Source organism: Zingiber officinale, chromosome 8A (assembly GCF_018446385.1).
Source record: "Zingiber officinale cultivar Zhangliang chromosome 8A, Zo_v1.1, whole genome shotgun sequence".
NCBI classification, from domain to species: Eukaryota; Viridiplantae; Streptophyta; class Magnoliopsida; order Zingiberales; family Zingiberaceae; genus Zingiber; species Zingiber officinale.
This window is the reverse complement of record NC_056000.1, coordinates 72,489,450-72,508,107: the sequence shown is the minus strand read 5'-3', so window position 1 is coordinate 72,508,107 and position 18,658 is coordinate 72,489,450.

Here is an 18,658-nt window from a genome sequence, read left to right as displayed (position 1 = left end):
ATGATCAGATTGATTGTGGATCGGTCCATAGCCGATCCACCACCCTTTTGCTTGCGGCATTTCTCTGATCGGTCTCCGGACTTATCCGGTTTAGAGCTCCCCCTAAATCCTACCGTCCCGAGGCCACCGAGCTACCGAGCTCACAGAGCTCGAGCTACCGGCCTCTCCAGACCTAGTCCGAAGGCGAGCCGAGCCCTCTCCGACTTCATCCGGTCCAGAGAATGAGCTACCGAGCTACGAGCTACCGAGCCCTCTCCGACTCCATCCGGTCCAGAGAACGAGCTACCGAGCCCTCTCTGACCTAGTCCGGAGAGCGAGCTGCCGAGCTACCGAGCTCCCGAGCTACCGAGCTACCGAGCTCTCTCCGACTTCCCGTGCCAAGTCTCCAACTTGGTCTTCTCCGTGCCAAGTCTCCATACTTGGACTTTTCCCGTGCCAAGCTCCCTGCTTTGACTTTTCACCAGATGTCTGGTCCATCTGGATTTCCCTTGCCTGGCTTCACTCACCAGGACTTCCAAACTGCCTAGCTTCACTCACCAGGACTTCCACTTTCACCTAGCTTCACTCACTAGGATTTTCACCTGGCTTCACTCACCAGGATTTTCCCAAATCAGGTCGACTAACCTCGGGTCAACCAGGTCAAACTTGACCAAAGCTTGCACCCGTAATCTCCCAAGTTTGTATTCTGTCAAACATCAGAATACAACTTTTCTATTTTCTTCAAACATCATAATAGAACTTTTCTATTCTCGTCAAACATCAGAATAGAACTTTTCTATTCTCGTCAAACATCAGAATAGAACTTTTCTATTCTCGTCAAACATCAAAATACAACTCGAGTCAGGTCAACTCGAGTCAAGTCAACCAGGTCAACCTTGACCTAAGGTTGCACCAACAATCTCCCCCTTTTTGATGTTTGACAAAAACCATAATCAAGTTAGGTTAACCTAACTTAGGTTTTCCAATGTTTTCCAATGTTCTTCCTTGAACATTCTCCCCAAACTCTAATGTTCTTCCTTGAACATTCTCTCAACATTCTCCCATTCTACCCCTTTTTGACACACATCAAAAAGAGTGATTCACGGTCAAGAGTTTCTTCCTAATGAAAGTCCCATACCTTTCACCGAAACCCTTAATCTCCCCCTTGATACTAACGTCAACAATCAACTTAGTGATAATCCCATATCACTAATCATGACTAGTAAAAACTCCCCCTAAAAGTCAACTCCCCCTTGACCATTGCACCAACAATGTCTTGGAGAGTTTCAAACCTTTAGAAATCCAAAACACAAACTGTGTTTTAACTTTCAGTTGAAATTTCAGACAACACAGTCGAAAATCAGCATTTTGGCACGCTCTGATCGGTCACCAGACCGATCAGACCTCACTGGATCGGTCGACAGACCGATTAGTGTCTGATACTGAAATTTAGTAACTGAAATTCATAGATAATTCGTAGAAGTTTCTCCAGTAAACCTTCCAAGTTCAGTAACTAGACCCTGAAGAGTCTATATGCATAACTAATTCCCAGCGATGAGGTCCTATGGTCTTAAATTGTCTATAGTCCTAAAGATTCAGTTTCAAGTTTGTCAAAATATATCCAAATTTCTATCATAATTTCAATGACTTATCCTAGTTTCAAACAAAATCACGAAAGGTATCGATCAAGGGTATCAATCAACACATCAACAAGGTTAGATGATTTCTAGACACAGATCCAACCAAGATTCCTTGGTTGGAATATATGAGTAAGATCTAGGAGCCAAATACACATGAATTATGTAATGGCCTTCCCCATACTCAATTTATGTCTCTTCAACCTAATTATTCAAGGGATGCATGATACATTTTGAATAATTTGGTTGATCCTAGCATCTCACCCCATTTCTAGTAAACAAAAATATTTTGTTAAACCTTATAGTTTGTGTGAGATGTCCCCAAGTTGCCCAAATTAATTTTCCAATTTCTCTTGTCATTTTAATGGTCCTTATTGATCATGATGTGGTCAAAATGACTTATTGAGCCAAACACATTCCCAATTCTCTCCTTAAATGACTAAATTCATTTTCCGGAAGGGGTTTGGTGAAAATATCGGCTAAGTTTGACTTTGACTCAACATATGTGAGTGCAATGTCTCCCCTAGCTACGTGATCTCTAATGAAGTGATGACGCACTTCAATGTGTTTGGTCCTAGAATGATGGACTGGATTTTTCGTTATGTTTATTGTGCTAATGTTGTCACACAACACTTGCATTCCTTTATATGAAAGTCCATAATCTTCTAGAGTGTGAATCATCCACAACAATTGTGATACACTCTCTCCCATGGCAATGTATTCAGCCTCGGTCGTGGAGAGAGCAACACAATGTTGCTTCCGACTTGACCAACTAATCAACGATGAACCTAAAAATTGGCAACCCCCACTAGTGCTTTTCCGATCCAATTTGCATCCAGCATAATCGGAATCGGTATAGCCTATCAAATCAAAAGACTCCGTACGAGGGTACCACAGTCCTACTCTAATTGTGCCCTTGAGATATCTTAGAATTCTCTTAACTGCAGTTAAATGAGATTCCTTGGCACAAACTTGATATCTAGCGCACATGCCCACAGCAAAAAGTATGTCCGGTCGACTAGCTGTGAGATATAGAAGACTACCGATCATGCTTCTATATTGCGTTAGATCAACTGGTTTCCCACTCTCATCATTGTCAAGACGAGTGTTTGTCGCCATTGGAGTGGACACTTCCTTAGAGTCACTCATGTTGAATTTTTTGAGCATCTCTTGAGTGTATTTCGTTTGATGGACATAAATTCCATCTCGAGTTTGCTTGATTTCAAGTCCAAGGAAGAAAGTCAATTCTCCTACTAGACTCATCTCAAACTCACTTTCCATGTGAGAAATAAATTCATTCAAATAGCCCTTGTTATTTGAGCCACAAATTATGTCATCGACATACACTTGGGCTACAAAAATGTTTTCACTATCTCTACGCAGAAATAGTGTTGGGTCTATTTGGCCTCTTACAAAACCCTTTTCTAGCAAATATGTTGACAACCTTTCGTACCAAGCTCGTGGTGCTTGTTTAAGCCCATAAAGTACTTTCTTGAGTTTGTACACGTGGTTTGGAGCTTCGGTATTCACAAACCCCGGTGGTTGTTCAACATAGACTTCTTCTTTAATAAAGCCATTTAAGAAGGCATATTTAACATCCATTTGATAGAGCTTGAAACCTCTATGTGCAGCAAAAGCTAGCTTCAAACGAATGGACTCTAATCGGGCCACGGGAGCATAAGTCTCATCATAATCGAGACCTTCGACTTGACTATAGCCCTTGGCTACAAGTCTTGCCATGTTTCTTACAACTTCTCCCTTTTGATTTAACTTATTTTTGAAGACCCATTTAGTTCCAATAATGGTGGTCTTCTTAGGTCTAGGAACTAAGTCCCACACTTGGCTCCTTTCAAATTGACCTAACTCATCTTGCATAGCTATGATCCAATCAGGATCGCGCAATGCCTCATCAACTAATTTTGGTTTAATTTCTGAAATCAATGCAACTTCATTAGACTCATTTCTAAAATATGACCTGGTCCTAACCCCTTGTTGGATGTCTCCCACAATTTGGTCTTGGGGATGACTAGTGGCTATCCTAGATTGTCTTGGTGTTGGTGGTGCCTCATGAATAGTCTCACTAGGCACAGGCAAGGACTCAATATCAGGCAAAGGATCAGATTGAGTTCTTTGTTGCCTTCGTTCATCATCATCAGAGTCAACTTCGACTCTTTCTATGTTTCGATCATTCAAACTTAGCCTTCTAAGTTCAAGTTGAATTTCTCCTACATCCCTTGATTGATCATTTAAGTTAGGGATTTCTTCAAAAGCTACATCAGAGGACTCTTCAATCAATTTAGTCCTATTGTTGTAGACTCGATAGGCTTTGCTGGTGAGCGAGTACCCGACCAGTATCCCTTCATCAGCTTTGGCCGAAAATTTTCCAAGATGGTCCTTGGTGTTCAAAATAAACACCTTACAACCAAACACCCTAAGATGTTTAATTGTAGGGGGTTTTCCAAACCAAAGTTCATGGGGAGTCTTTCCTAAAAACCTATGTATCAGGATTCGGTTTTGCACATAGCAAGCTGTATTTACAGCTTCAGCCCATAAGTAACTCGGTAGTGAGTACTCATTGAGCATACTTCGTGCAGCCTCTTGTAAGACTCGGTTCTTTCTCTCTACAACCCCATTTTGCTGTGGGGTCCTTGGAGTAGAGAACTCATGCCTATATCCCTTTTCTTGAAAAAATTCTAAAAACCTATGATTTTGAAATTCCCCACCATGATCACTTCTAATGGTTTTAATTGTTGTTGATTTTTCATTTTCAGTTCTTCTACAAAAGGAAATAAAAATATCTATGGTTTGATCCTTAGTTTTCAAAAATAAGGTCCATGTATACCTAGTAAAGTCATCAATAATCACTAAACAATATCTACTTTCATTTAATGAGATAACACTACTGCAATCAAACAAATCCATATGTAATAAGTCTAAGGCAGTAGTTGTACTTACAGCGCTATTACCTTTATGAGGAGCTTTAGTTTGCTTACCCTTCTGACACGCATCACACAATTTGGTCTTTTGGTACTTGATGCTTGGTAAGCCTCGCACTAACCCTTTGTTGACCAGCTTCCGGATATTCTTCATGTTCACATGAGCCAACCTCCTATGCCAAAGCCATGATTCTTCTTCTTTTGACATGAAACACTTAGCAAGAGCATTAGTAGCACTTTTAAAAGAAACTTGATAAATGTTATCTACTCTTGTGCCTACTAGTACCGTGTCAAGTGTGTCAATGTTTTTGACTAGACATTGACTCGAATGAAACTCAATTGTGTAACTCGTATCACATAATTGACTGACACTTAGGAGATTAAAAGTCATCCCCTTGACTAGAAGGACATTCTTGATTTGGAGGCATTCGGATATATGAATGTCTCCAACTCCTATAACCTTAAGACTACCATTGTTACCAAATGACACATTACCTCTATTTTTGTTTTGAATAGTAGAAAATAGTGACTTGTCCCCGGTCATGTGCTTAGAGCATCCACTATCAACAAACCAAGTTGATAGACGCTCCCCCTTTACCAATGCCTACAAGACACGAAAGATAGATGTTTTAGGTACCCAAATCTTGGGACCTAATGCATCTACAATGTAAGACCTAGGAACCCATGCCTTGGTTACACCCTTCCTATTCTCATGAACCCTAGAAGCATGTGATCTATGAAATTGGGTTCTAGACACTAGTGAAATGAAACTAGACTCTTTGGGTTGATATCCTAACCCGGCTTTGTTGTAGACCGCCCTTTGGGCATTTAGAATCATGTCTAAGATCTTAGAGCTAGTTGAGAATTTCTCAAGCATTTTCTTGAGTTTCTCAACTTCACTCTTTAAAGCTTTGTTTTCATCCGCAAGGACCTCTAGATGTAGGTCATCAACCTCATCTTCCCTGAGGGCCCTCAAGTTTTCTACTTCTTCTTTTAATGATTTATTTTCTATTTTTGATTTTTTAAGCAAGGTAGACAAATGAGTAATAGTTTTATAACACTTTTCTAAATGAGGCGAAGTTACCTCTTCATCATCCGAAAATGATGAAGCCGCGGTTGATGTGTCACTTGTGTCACCATCACTTCCGGAATCCAGTTCCTCCCTTGCCATGAGCGCTAGTTGACGTGTGCTTTTCTCCTTCTTCTCTTCCTCCGATGAGCTTGAGGAGGATTCATCCCAAGTAGCTTTGAGAGCTTTCTTCTTCTTGGCCCTTTCCTCCTTCTTCTTGAGTTTTGGACACTCGATCCGATAGTGTCCTTTCTTGCTACACTCATAACAATTAACGTTAGTCTTATCAATATTTTGATCAAGAGATTTACCTTTCCCTTTGTATCTCCGGCTTCTTCTCATGATCCTCCTTACAAAGTTGGCCATCTCGCTTGATGATGATCCACCTTCATCATCGGACTCGGAGGAGGATGAGGATGTAGGGATCTCTTTCTCCTTCTTCTTTTCTTTCTTTCTTCTTCCATCCTTGCTCTTTTCTCCTGCAACTAAGGCAATACCTTTCTCTTTTTGACCTTTGTTAGCAAGTTCATGAAGTTCCATTTCACAGAAAAATTCATCTAACTTAACAACTGAAAGGTCCTTGGAAACCTTGTAGGCATCTACCATTGATGACCACAAGGCATTCCTTGGAAAAGCTTTGAGTGCATGCCTTACGAGATCGCGATTCTCTACAAGTTCATCCACGGAATGAAGACCATTGAGGATCTCTTTGAACCTTCCATGTAGTTCACTTACCGTTTCGTTCTCCTTCATGGTGAGGTTTTGTAGTTGGTTTAGGAACAAGTCTCTCTTGGCGATCCGAGAGTCTCGGGTTCCTTCTTGGAGCTCGATGAGCTTGTTCCACAACCCTTTTGCGCTCGTAACTGGACCTACCTTGACGAGTTGATCTTTGGCTAGCCCACATTGTAGGGTTACCACTGCCTTGGCATCAGCTTGTCCTTTGCGGGTTTGCTCGGCGGACCACCTTGACGAGTCTAGTTCCTTACCTTCTTCGTCCTTTGGAGGTGTGAACCCTTCCTTGACCGAGAACCACATGGAGATGTCGGTCTTGAGGTCATACTCCATGCGGCTCTTCCAATATTGGAAATCTGCTCCGTCGAAGTAGGGTGGACGATTGGTACTAAAGCCTTCCTTCATAGCCATCTTCTTGCTCTTTAGGGTGTTAGTCCGGATGAAGAGCACCAGGCTCTGATACCACTTGTTAGGATCTTAGATGGCTAGAGGGGGGGTGAATAGCCTCTTAAAAACTTAAACACAAATTTCTACAAAGAAACTTGTTAGCACAGCGGAATTAGGAAACTAAAACAAGAAGGAAACAAGCACACTAACACACGGATATACGAGGTTCGGGGATAACTTGCCCCTACTCCTCGGCATGTCCGTAAGGTGGACGAGCCCTTGATCTTCGGTAGATCACACCCCGGATGACTCCGGCTAATGAAGCTCTCCTTCTCGGTGGAGAAGCCTCTCCACAAAGTCTTGAACAGATTTAAAATGAAGCACACAAGACTTACAGATCACAGTGGCTCAAAGGAAATCGAAGTAAGCTCACAGCCACGAAGATGATGAAGACAGAGTCCAAGAGCACAGCAAGCTCTCAACCGAAACACACACACCTTTTTTTTTTCTTGCTTCTTGTTTTTTTTTCTTTTTTTTTCTTTCCAGCATACACTGCTTCTTATGTCTCTGCATTTGATCAGCCTGCACCGGATCGCTGCCAATCTACACCGAATCCCTGCTGCAAGCTACGGCTTCGCCAATCGCTTCTCTTCCTCTTCTGATTCTCTGAGCTCACACCAATAGAACCACGGTCTTCATTGGTGCCTCTGAGCTCGAACCAATCACCAGGAGTTAAGTCAATCGCCGCCTGATCACTGTCAGAAACACAGCCAATCGCAACCTGTAGCCGTTGCTGCTTCAAATGTATTTGACGCAGAGAAAGCAGTGGAAAGATCTTTTGTCTCATTCCTTTGATGAGGCTTAATTTGAAACTAAGCACTGGTATGGTACCTGCAACCTGTATCTCCAAAAGACTCACAGCAGAAGGTTAAGCAGATATGGGCAAAAAGAAGTGCGGATCAGAAAATATCAGAGAAAGCGCATGCACAATGATCTTAACTGTGGATCGGTCAGCAGACCGATCGCAGATCCTTGGACCGATCAGACAACAGCCTGATCGGTCTGAGGATGGTCTGATCGGTCGTGGCGACCGATCAGATTGATTGTGGATCGGTCCATAGACCGATCCACCACCCTTTTGCTTCTGCGGCATTTTCTCCTGATCGGTCTCCAGACTTATCCAGGTTTAGAGCTCCCAGCCCTAAATCCTACCTGGTCCTGAGACCGAGCTACCGAGCTACCGAGCTACCGAGCTCCCGAGCTACCGAGCTACCGAGCTCTCTCCGACCTAGTCCGGAGAACGAGCTGCCGAGCCCTCTCCGACTTCGTCCGGTCCAAAGAATGAGCTACCGAGCTACGAGCTACCGAGCCCTCTCCGACTCCATCCGGTCCAGAGAACGAGCTACCGAGCCCTCTCTGACCTAGTCCGGAGAGCGAGCTGCCGAGCTACCGAGCTACCGAGCTACCGAGCTACCGAGCTACCGAGCTACCGAGCTACCGAGCTCTCTCCGACTTCCCGTGCCAAGTCTCCAACTTGGTCTTCTCCGTGCCAAGTCTCCATACTTGGACTTTTCCAGTGCCAAGCTCCCTGCTTGGACTTTTCACCAGATGTCTGGTCAACCTTGACCCATCTGGATTTCCCTTGCCTGGCTTCACTCACCAGGACTTCCAAACTGCCTAGCTTCACTCACCAGGACTTCCACTTTCACCTAGCTTCACTCACTAGGATTTTCACCTGGCTTCACTCATCAGGATTTTCCCAAATCAGGTCGACTCACCTCGGGTCAACCAGGTCAAACTTGACCAAAGCTTGCACCCGCAATCTCCCAAGTTTGTATTCTGTCAAACATCAGAATACAACTTTTCTATTTTCTTCAAACATCAGAATAGAACTTTTCTATTCTCGTCAAACATCAAAATACAACTCGAGTCAGGTCAACTCGAGTCAAGTCAACCAGGTCAACCTTGACCTAAGGTTGCACCAACAAACCCTAGCTTGCTTCTCCTTCTTGTTTAAAATGTCTGCTGACCTTGGAAATGCAGCAGCACCTCACTCCAAGATGCTTCAAGAACTAGTGGTGATAACCTGTGAGAATCGTGAAAAAAGACCATAGAGAGATTCCGAATCGTTGCGAGGAAGACGGCTTTAAACTCGACGCTTCCTTCACAACGATCATATCCCAATCAATTAGGGAGACTTGAATCGATCAGACGATCGATTCAAAGCGCCTCTTTGCTCTACTAGAAACTGCTTGAATCGATCGACCGATTGATTCAGGCTTTCTCGTGATCGCATGAGAAAACCAACCCCCAATCGATCGACCGATCGATTGGCGGTGCTCAATCGATCGGCTGATCGATTGGAGAAGTTTCTGTGCTCGCGATTCAGGGACCCAATCAATCGGCTGATCAATTGGACTTCTGTTTATCACAGCACTCTCCCAATCGATTGGTTGATAGATTGGGTTTCAATTCAATTGATCAACTGATCGATTGACTACCCTTGACTTTCTTAACTCAAACTCAAGGGTCCCCAATTCTAACATCCGGTCAATCGTGACCTGTTGGAACTCCTCATACCTAGCATCCGATCAACCTTGACCTGTTGGGACTTCTTCACCAAGTGTTCGGTCAATCCTTTGACCCACTTGGACTTTTGTCCTCGTGCCAAGTGTCCGGTCAACCTTAACCCACTTATAGTTACCGTCTCGCGCCAAGTGTCTGGTCCTCCATGACCCACTTGGACTTCCTTCCACCAGATGTCGGGTCACCCTTGGCCCATCTAGATTTCCTTGTGCCAAGTATTCGGTCACTCCTTTAACCTACTTGGAATTCTCAACACTAGGTGTCCGATCAACCTTGGCCCACTTGGATTTCCACGTGCCTGACTTCACTCACTAGGACTTTCCATCTACCTAGCTTCACTCACTAGCACTTTCCATCTGCCTGACTTCACTCATCAGGGCTTTCACCTAGCTTCACTCACTAGGATTTTCCCACTGCCCGGCTTCACTCATCGGACTTTCACCTACCTAGTTTCACTCACTAGATCTTTCACCTGGCTTCACTCACCAGGATTTCCCAACTACCTAACTTCACTCACCAGGACTTGCCTTTGTCTAACCTCCAATTAGGACTTTCCCAGTCAAGTAATTGGTCAATCTTGACCTACTTGACTCTTCTTCACATCAAACTAGTCAAACCTTAACCAGAAGAGAATTGCACCAACGATCTCCCCAATCAGACGATTGTTCCTGCAATCTCCATATATTGTCAAACATCAAAACTTAAATATTGAGACTCAAACTTGAGCCAACTCAAGCTTTGTCAACCTGATCAACCTTGACCCAGGGGATATTACACCAACAGTCATGAGTTGACCGATGAACAATAAGTTCAAGTAGTTATTTGTTCCCTTCCAGATTCATAGAAGATCATGAAGCAGACTCTAAGTAACAATGAGAGTATTAAGACTTTCATTGACATCTCACGCTATGCAGAATTGGAGGCGTAGAGAGTTGAATCAGTAAGGATTTTTGGACTAGCCTATGTGGCTATTGGTTCTGTTGGATCGTCTAGATCTAAGAAAAATAAATGGTTTAAGAAGAAGAAGCGAAAGAAAAAAGAAGTTACTGCTGTAGGACAAGACCCAATCAAGAAGAAAGGAAAATACAAGTGTGTTTTCTTTTCGTGAGTATTTTGTTGCTAGTTCAGTGTTGTTAGCGGATTCTTATCCTTTATGGATTATAAATTTGAGAGCAACCAACCATGTAGCTCAAAAGTGAGTTATATTTGTAGAGTATCGATGGGTATCAGCTAGCAACAAATAGATCTATGAAGGAAACAATGCAAGAGTTGAAGTCAAAAGTGTCGGTACTTGCAAACTCAACCTCCGTGATGGTAGTATTTTGTTTCTACATAAAGTCCTATATGCTCCTGAAATTTGATGCAATCTTGTTTTTGTTATAGGTCTTCTTGATTTAGGGAATTATATTAATTTCTATAGTCGGAGTGTTAAAATTAAGATTGAGTCGGTGTCAATCGAATATGATTTTTTATCAAATGATTTTATGGTTCTTGATGTAGAACCAGATGTCAATTGTACTATTGAGAGTTATTTTTCAAACATTGCTCTAACTAATGATGTAGATATTGTTGGTCCCTTTGGAGGCCGGCAAGAGGGGAGGGGTGAATTTCCCTACAAAATAAAACTCGAACCTTTCTCGGATTTCAACTATATCATAAACACTTGTAAAAAAGTAGAGACTAAGTAAAGAAATCATACACCAAAGATTTACTTGGTTTGCAATCAGAGGATTGCTAATCCAAGGAAAGTAAGTGCACTATGATCTCCTCTGGGCGGAGAAGCATCTTTACAACGTTGACAGCACAAATGAAAAGAACACAACTGAAAGCACAGAAAGAATTGATTACAAGTGAGATGTTCTGAATGTGCAGACCAGTACTCTATTTATAGTACTGGTCCAGGCGCCTGAAAGGAGTTCCGGGCGCCCTGGGGGGGATAAAATTCTATCCCCAACGATCAGATTGCGTTTGACGCGATCCTGGTCAAAATCCAGGTCCGAGCGCCCCGGAGCCCGAAGTCAACAACGTTGACTTTTTCGCCTCCGGTTCAGCTCGTCTCGGTTCGGGTCTTGTTCGCTCCGGCTCCGCTAGCTTGGGTGATCTCGGCCATCCGGAATAGGGCTCACCCGAACCCAAGTTCCGGCCTTCTCCTCGAGCAGCCTTCCTTCCCGGTTTCTCGTCCCTCGAACGCCGCGCACGTTCTTCTCCTCCACCGGTGTACTCTTCCGCGGTCACCTCGTCCCTGGGACGCACCGAGCCCGTCGGCTCTCTCCCCGTGCCGTCCTTCTCGCTAGCCGCGTCTTCCGCTTGACTTCCTGTGTTCCTAAGCTCCTGCACACTTAGACACAAGGGTTAAACAAACGCAGGACCTAACTTAGCTTGTTTGATCACATCAAAACACCTTGAGGTTCCAACAGATATAACTAATGAGGTTTGGCATGCTAGATTATGACACATGGGACAAGAACATATGAATCGGTTGGCTAAAGAGGGTTATTGGGCACTCGGGCTAAGATTCACTTGTCTATATGTGAGCATTGTCTTGCTAGAAAAGCAATTAGAAAATCATTTGGTAAGGCTATAAGAGCTGAATCATCATTATAATTAATTCATTCGGATATTTATGTTCCAATGAATGTGAAGGCTAAACATGAAGCTTCCTATTTCATTACATTTATTAATGATTTCTCTCATTTTGGTCATGTGTATTTAATTTTTCATAAATCAGAGGCATTAGATTACTTTAATCATTATGTGAACAAAGTTGAGAATCAAACGGAATGTAAAGTTAAGACTTTATGCACTGACCATAGAGGGAAATATTTGTCTGATATATTCAAGACAATGTGTAATACAGGGATTATTAGACAGCTAACAATCTCAGGAACTCCATAGAAAAATGAGGTTGCTGAAAGAAGAAATATAACTCTTGTAGATATGGTTAAGTGTATAATGGTGTAGGGTAATTTACTCATCTATTAGGGAGATGCATTATTAGTTGCGGCATATATACTTAACAAAGTATCTTCAAAGTTAGTTTCATACACCCCATATGAACGTTGGACAGACAGAAAATCAGATTTAAGTAATCTGAGACCCTGGGGGTCAACTGCTTATGTTCATGATAGTTCTCATAAGTATAGAAAACTGTGACCTAGGGGTAAAAAGAAATATATCTTTATTAAATATCATGAGACCTCCAAAGGTTATGTTTTCATAGATGAGCAACTAGATGAAACCATCTCTGAAATAGATTCGAGAGATGCGACTTTTCTAAAAATAGAGTTCTTAACCAGAGGTGATGTTGATAAAAGTGTTCCTTTTTTTAGGATGATGAGATATTATCAACAAGAGAGGTGTCAAAAGAGATTCATGAGTCTAGTCAACCTAGTGGGAGTGATTTTCCAAGTCATAAGTTGATTTCTGAACATCCCAACTTACGAAGAAGTGTTTTTAAGATTAAACCTCGGAAATGGTTTGATATTGAGAATAAGGCATTAATAACACTCTCAGTTGACGCAATGAACCCGAACGATTGAGGAAGCATTAAGAAGCTCAGTTAGAGGAAAAAAAAGGTAAGTTGTAATGGATGAGAAAATGGAGTCAATGAGATAGAATCAAATTTGAAATTTAGTCGATCTTCCTCTGGGCCGAAGGGCTATTGGGAATAAGTTGATTCTCAAAATCAAGATGAAAGAGGGTGGATCAATTAATCAATACAAAGCTCGACTAGTTGCAAAAAGATATGCCCAAATGGAGGGTATTATTTTTAAAGAAAAGCTGAGAATATCTTAGGAGTGAAGATCATGAAAAATCGATCAAAAAGTCTTTTGAGTTTGTCTCAAGAGACTAATTATATCACTAAGATGCTACAATACTTCAATATTTCAAATTGCAACAATGTATCCCAAGACTCCTGAAGAAATAACAAAAATAAAAAAATACATATGCTAGTGTTGTTGGTAGTTTGATGTACATTATGTTGTATACTTATCTTGCTATAAGCTATGCTATTAGCTTAGTTAGTCGTTTCTAGTTAAACTCAGGATCAAGACATTGGAAAGCGGTGAAGAGGATATTAAAATACCTCAAAAATGACAACAGATTATTGTATTTATTTCCAAGGATCTATGATGAGTTTGAAGGGTCATACAGATGCAGATTGGGCAGGAGACCTTGATGACAGAAAATCCACATATGGCTATACCTTCTTACTAAATGGTGGCGCCATCTCATGGAATAGCAAGAAGCAGGCTTATGTAGCTTTGTCGACAATGGAAGTTGTGTGGCTTGACTTGTGTAGCCTTGTAGACAATAGAAGTTATATGGCTAGGCTTATGTAACCTTGTCGATAATGGAAGTTGTGTGACTTGCGCATCAGTTGTACAATAATCTGTCTAGTTGAAAAGGTTCCTGAAGCATTTGAAGATTGCTGAGGACAATAGGAATCCTATTACATTATATTGTGACAGTCAAGCTAAGAATCCTAAATATTACAGCAAAGGAAAGCATATAGAATTAAGTATAATTTTGTAAGAGATATTGTGAAAAAATGATAATTCTTGAGTATATTCCTACACGTACTATGCTTGCAAAGTCCTTTTACTAAGTCATTGACTAAAAATTCATTTCAAGAATATCAGAAGTCTTTGTGACTTCGTAAAATGTAATACGTTGTAAAATGTCATGATCTATTTAGTGTATATGTTGTTACATTTTGGATTAAGTTTCAATGAGCATATTGGTAGGTTGAGATTGGTCCACTCACATAGACAATCATCTTTATTTGTTAAATATAAATAGAGGTAAGACCTTTATTTATGGAAAAGCTTATATAACTGTGAATAGAGACATACCTATAAGTTAAGATCGCCTTGATAATTGTGTCAAGATGAGATCATTTATATAATGATCGGAGTAAATGTACCCACCATTTACTGAATCTTCTTAAGGCTAGATTAGAATTCATATGTTAAATTCAGGATTAGACATTAAGTATATCTTGATCGAAATATGTACAATGTTAAAATTTGAGAAAAACATGTGCTCTTTTTAGTAAAGTGAATAACATTGTAGCATGTGATTCATATCACATGTGATATGGCGATAAGAAGGGTAGTAGGAGAATGGATCGCTGCTTCTCTACTATGTGAGACGCTTGAGATTATAAGTTAATCTCAAATTTTCCCTAAGTGACCATTTAGCTGTCTACTTGAAGTTATAATCAGTGTCTGCTACTTTAGCATGTTTCATATTGCCTATGGATAATTCGGTCTATGGAGCATAACTAGGAAAGCGACTGATTAGAATGAATAAATTCTAGCTAAAAAGGAAGACTAGGAAAGTACTGGTCGACCTATTTCTGTTATATATAGAAATAATTGTGAATATTGAATATGGAACATGTTTTTGACATAATAGTCATTATGAGAGATTAGAGATGTTCATATTGATATAAATGAAGATTATTTAATTTGGGTAAATAGCAAGACATGGATATCTCCAAGATAATGGTTATATGCCACTAGGAGATTAGATGTTTCCTAGATAAAGGATATATATACTACCAGGAGAAATGTTATATGTCATTATGAGAATGTCTCTAATTCATTCTATAGAGCAGCTATGTAAGGTGTAACAATCTTCTTAGCAATAATTACTTAGTGTGCTTGTTGTCGCATGAATCATTTTCCCTAAAGTATGGATTGGATGTTCTTATTTGGTCTTTGTGACTAACTAGTTCTTATTTGGTCTTTGTGACTAACTAGTGTTTTGCTCTGGTCTTTGTGGCTTGATTACAATATAGTCTATGTGACTTACATGACCTTTGTGACTAGATGACCTTTATGCATTAACTTGGACGAGTGGGAGATGTTGGAGTTAAGAAGATGAAAGGGCACCCCTTCTCCTTCATCTTCTAGCCCATTTAATTCCTCTATTAATAGAGGGAGAGGAAGAGTCATCTTCCTCTAATATATATGCATCCAAGCCAAAGAAGAAAAGGAGGGCTTGCTGTGTGCGAGGTTTGTGCAAAGTCTAAGAGAAAGGGTTCACCCCATACATGAAAGGTCTTTGTGTAAGGTTCATCCGTGTGCACAAGATTATAAGAGAACATCCATTAGAGAGAGATTTGACTCGTGGAATCTTGAAGAGCTTTCCGATTCATTCGTGACCATTCTTCCGATAGCAAGTTATTCGTTGATATCTTCTCCGATCTTCTTCTCCGAACATTACTATGAGTATTTTTTTATTTTGTATGAAAAGCGAAGATTAAGATCTACTATGGGAGATCACTGTGAGTTTTATAGTTTTTGTATTTATATATTTTTCATGCTTTAGAACTATCGACACAGTCACCCTCCACAACTTGTAGCCAATGTCCAGAGCCAAATACTAAATTACCCAAACCACTGCCTAACCGATTGGAACTTAGGTACGATTGGGCATAATGTGCCTCTCCGACAACAGTAAGACCGAGTGAAGAACAGGTTGATAGGCCCATTCAGTACGATCGAGCTGATGATGTCCTAGTCCAACAACCTCCAATTGATCTATAGAGGGACCCACATATATATCTTATCATATACTTTTGGAAGTTTGTGTCGTCGACAATAGAGAATGTCCAGCAAGCAAATAGTACTTCAAAAACTTCTAGCCCGTCACATCAGAAATTTGCATGTTTGCTTAAGGAAAAGTGTTAGAGATACTTTTTGACTTGTCTTTTCCTAGAACGCTTTGAAAAATGTTCGTAGGCTTTAGGATACATGCACAAATGCTACAATGACACTATAAAATGGGTCTTCATCCACATATGGAGGTATGTGATACTTTATATTTGAACATGCTCATTGCTACAGTCTTTTTACTATTCTTCTTCACCTCATACACGGATCACTGACTAGAGCATCGGAGGGTCAACGCCGAGGACCCCTTCCCTGATCCAGTATTAACGCTCCTAGTTTTATATGATAGTATAGAATCTTCTTCTAGTCAATCTCAGAGTTACATTTTTAGTCGACCGTCTTCTCAATTTTCAGAAAGAATTATTTATTATTATTATTATTATTATTTTAATGTTTTCTTCTAATTGCTATGTTTTAACTGTCTTTATGCATTATTTTTCAGAAAAAGGCCAACACTTCAAAAGTACAAGAATGTATCAAGACTGTACCATATATGTCTTCATATTTCAGTTGCAAGGCTATGGAAATATGATTGAGTCCTACTGCCATATGTGGTTTTACAAGAAATAAAATGGGTTTTTTTGTGTTTGACTCGATGTATATTAGTTCATTGCTGTGTTTATGCATGAGAAGATTTTATATTAATATTTTTCTGGTAGGAGTGTCATTGCCTCTGAAATTGTTTTCTACTCCAGCTTGGACGATTATATAACGCCCCATATTTCGTGAGCATCTAATATATTTTGTTTGTTTGAATTCGTGGACTTAATACTATATCTTAATCTCTAAATCATAAACCTAAATAGTTAAACTCGAAACTTAAAAGAAAATTGCACACCGCGCAATCAAGCACTGTGTATATATGTGTATATATATATCTAAATATGAATATACAAGAATATTACCCTATACATCCTTAAGCGAATGACCATAGATGTCATCCGACGTGAGCAATTTGACACGATCAAGATTTAATTTTTTTTAATCTCTTTCATCTGCATGCAATAATTTTTCTCTTTCCTCTAAAATTAAAATAAAACTCTCTTTTTTATTTCCTTTGATTGCATGCAACAAATATTATGATTCTGATTTTTAAAAATCATGCCACAGTTTAATAATATCAGCCACCGCTATAGAAGTGGTGCAAGTGGTGTGGGTTTTTAACCTTGTGCTAGTCTAGGTGCTATTTATTTTAAAAGAATACCTTGGTGTCTTGGTGTTGATTTTTAAAAACCAACAATGATGTATAGAGAGAGCACTAAGGTATTTTTTTTAAAACCACTACTTGGTTAAAAATAAGCACCACAGCGGTGGTGGGTGTAATTAAGCTGTGGTACTTATTTTTAAAAATTAGTATCACATTGATTATTGCATGCAATAAAAGGAGAGAGAAAATATAATTTAATTTTAATTTAAAAGAAAATAAAGAAAAATTAAAGTTTTGGTCGTATCAAGTGTCCACATCGAAGCTCACTTACATAAGAGTATACAATATATCATCTCTCTCTTTCTCTCTCTATATATATATTTTTTACTAACTAACTCTTAATTAATTTGATGAAACCCAAAATTAAATTACATTAATTTCCTTTTTTCTTTTCTATCAAAAATAATTTCAATTAGAGATTTAGAGTTCGAGACTCAGTTGTAGTGTATTATTAGAAATTTTTATCATTAATCAATTAGGCAACGTATTATTAGAGATTTTTCATTAATCAATCAATGATCTAGAGTTCGAGTCTTAGTTGCAGCGTATTATTGAGAATTTTTCTCATTAATCAATTAGGGAATATGTACTGTCATGATTCTTTTTAGTCTCACATCTTAGGATTGATAATACTGTGAGTGGAGAAGTTTTTATAAATACCTTGGGCCGACGATATTAGAAAACATACTTTTCTTAATTTTTTAGCTAAGAATAAATGTGATGTTAAATTAACTTTTACGAGAGAGAGTCCGTTAACGAGTGTACATGATAGTAACCCTGAGTACCATGTGATAAATTAACTCAGTATTTTTTTCCCCCTTTTTTTGGATGATGAAATTTTGCCCAAATTTGATTTTAATTTTCAAAATGAGAATGTAAAAATAAATAAATAACAATAGATGTTTGTGGATTGGCCATAAATGGATGAATAAAGTATTAACACCTTCTTTATATATGTTTTTGATAATTTAGACATAATGGGACACGTAACTAAAGAACGCGGGTTCCTGGGCTACGTAACTAAAGAACGCTGGGCTCCTGGGCTAGGATCGGATCAATCATCCCAGACTTGACGTTACCCAACCTGATTAATCAATTTTTTTTTTTTTTTGATAATTCAGACATTCATCCTATCTTCTCATTTCATTTACCTACGTGATAAATTCGGAGCATAACTTAGCCAAATAGCTATATACGGATGTTCACAGAATGCACCATGAGTAACAAAGTCAAGTGGCTTTAGTTAAGATTCGCTTCTTGATATAACAGGGATGATCTTCACATGCACTTGTCATAGTATTTGAAGAAGACGAATGGACAGACTTTCATGGCTTGCTTTAGTCTGGGGTAACAAGATGAAATTGTCACTTAACGTCCCTCGATTGTTTTGATTGTTGGAATCATCTCGCAGCTGAGTAGACTTGGTTGTGAGATTTTTACAC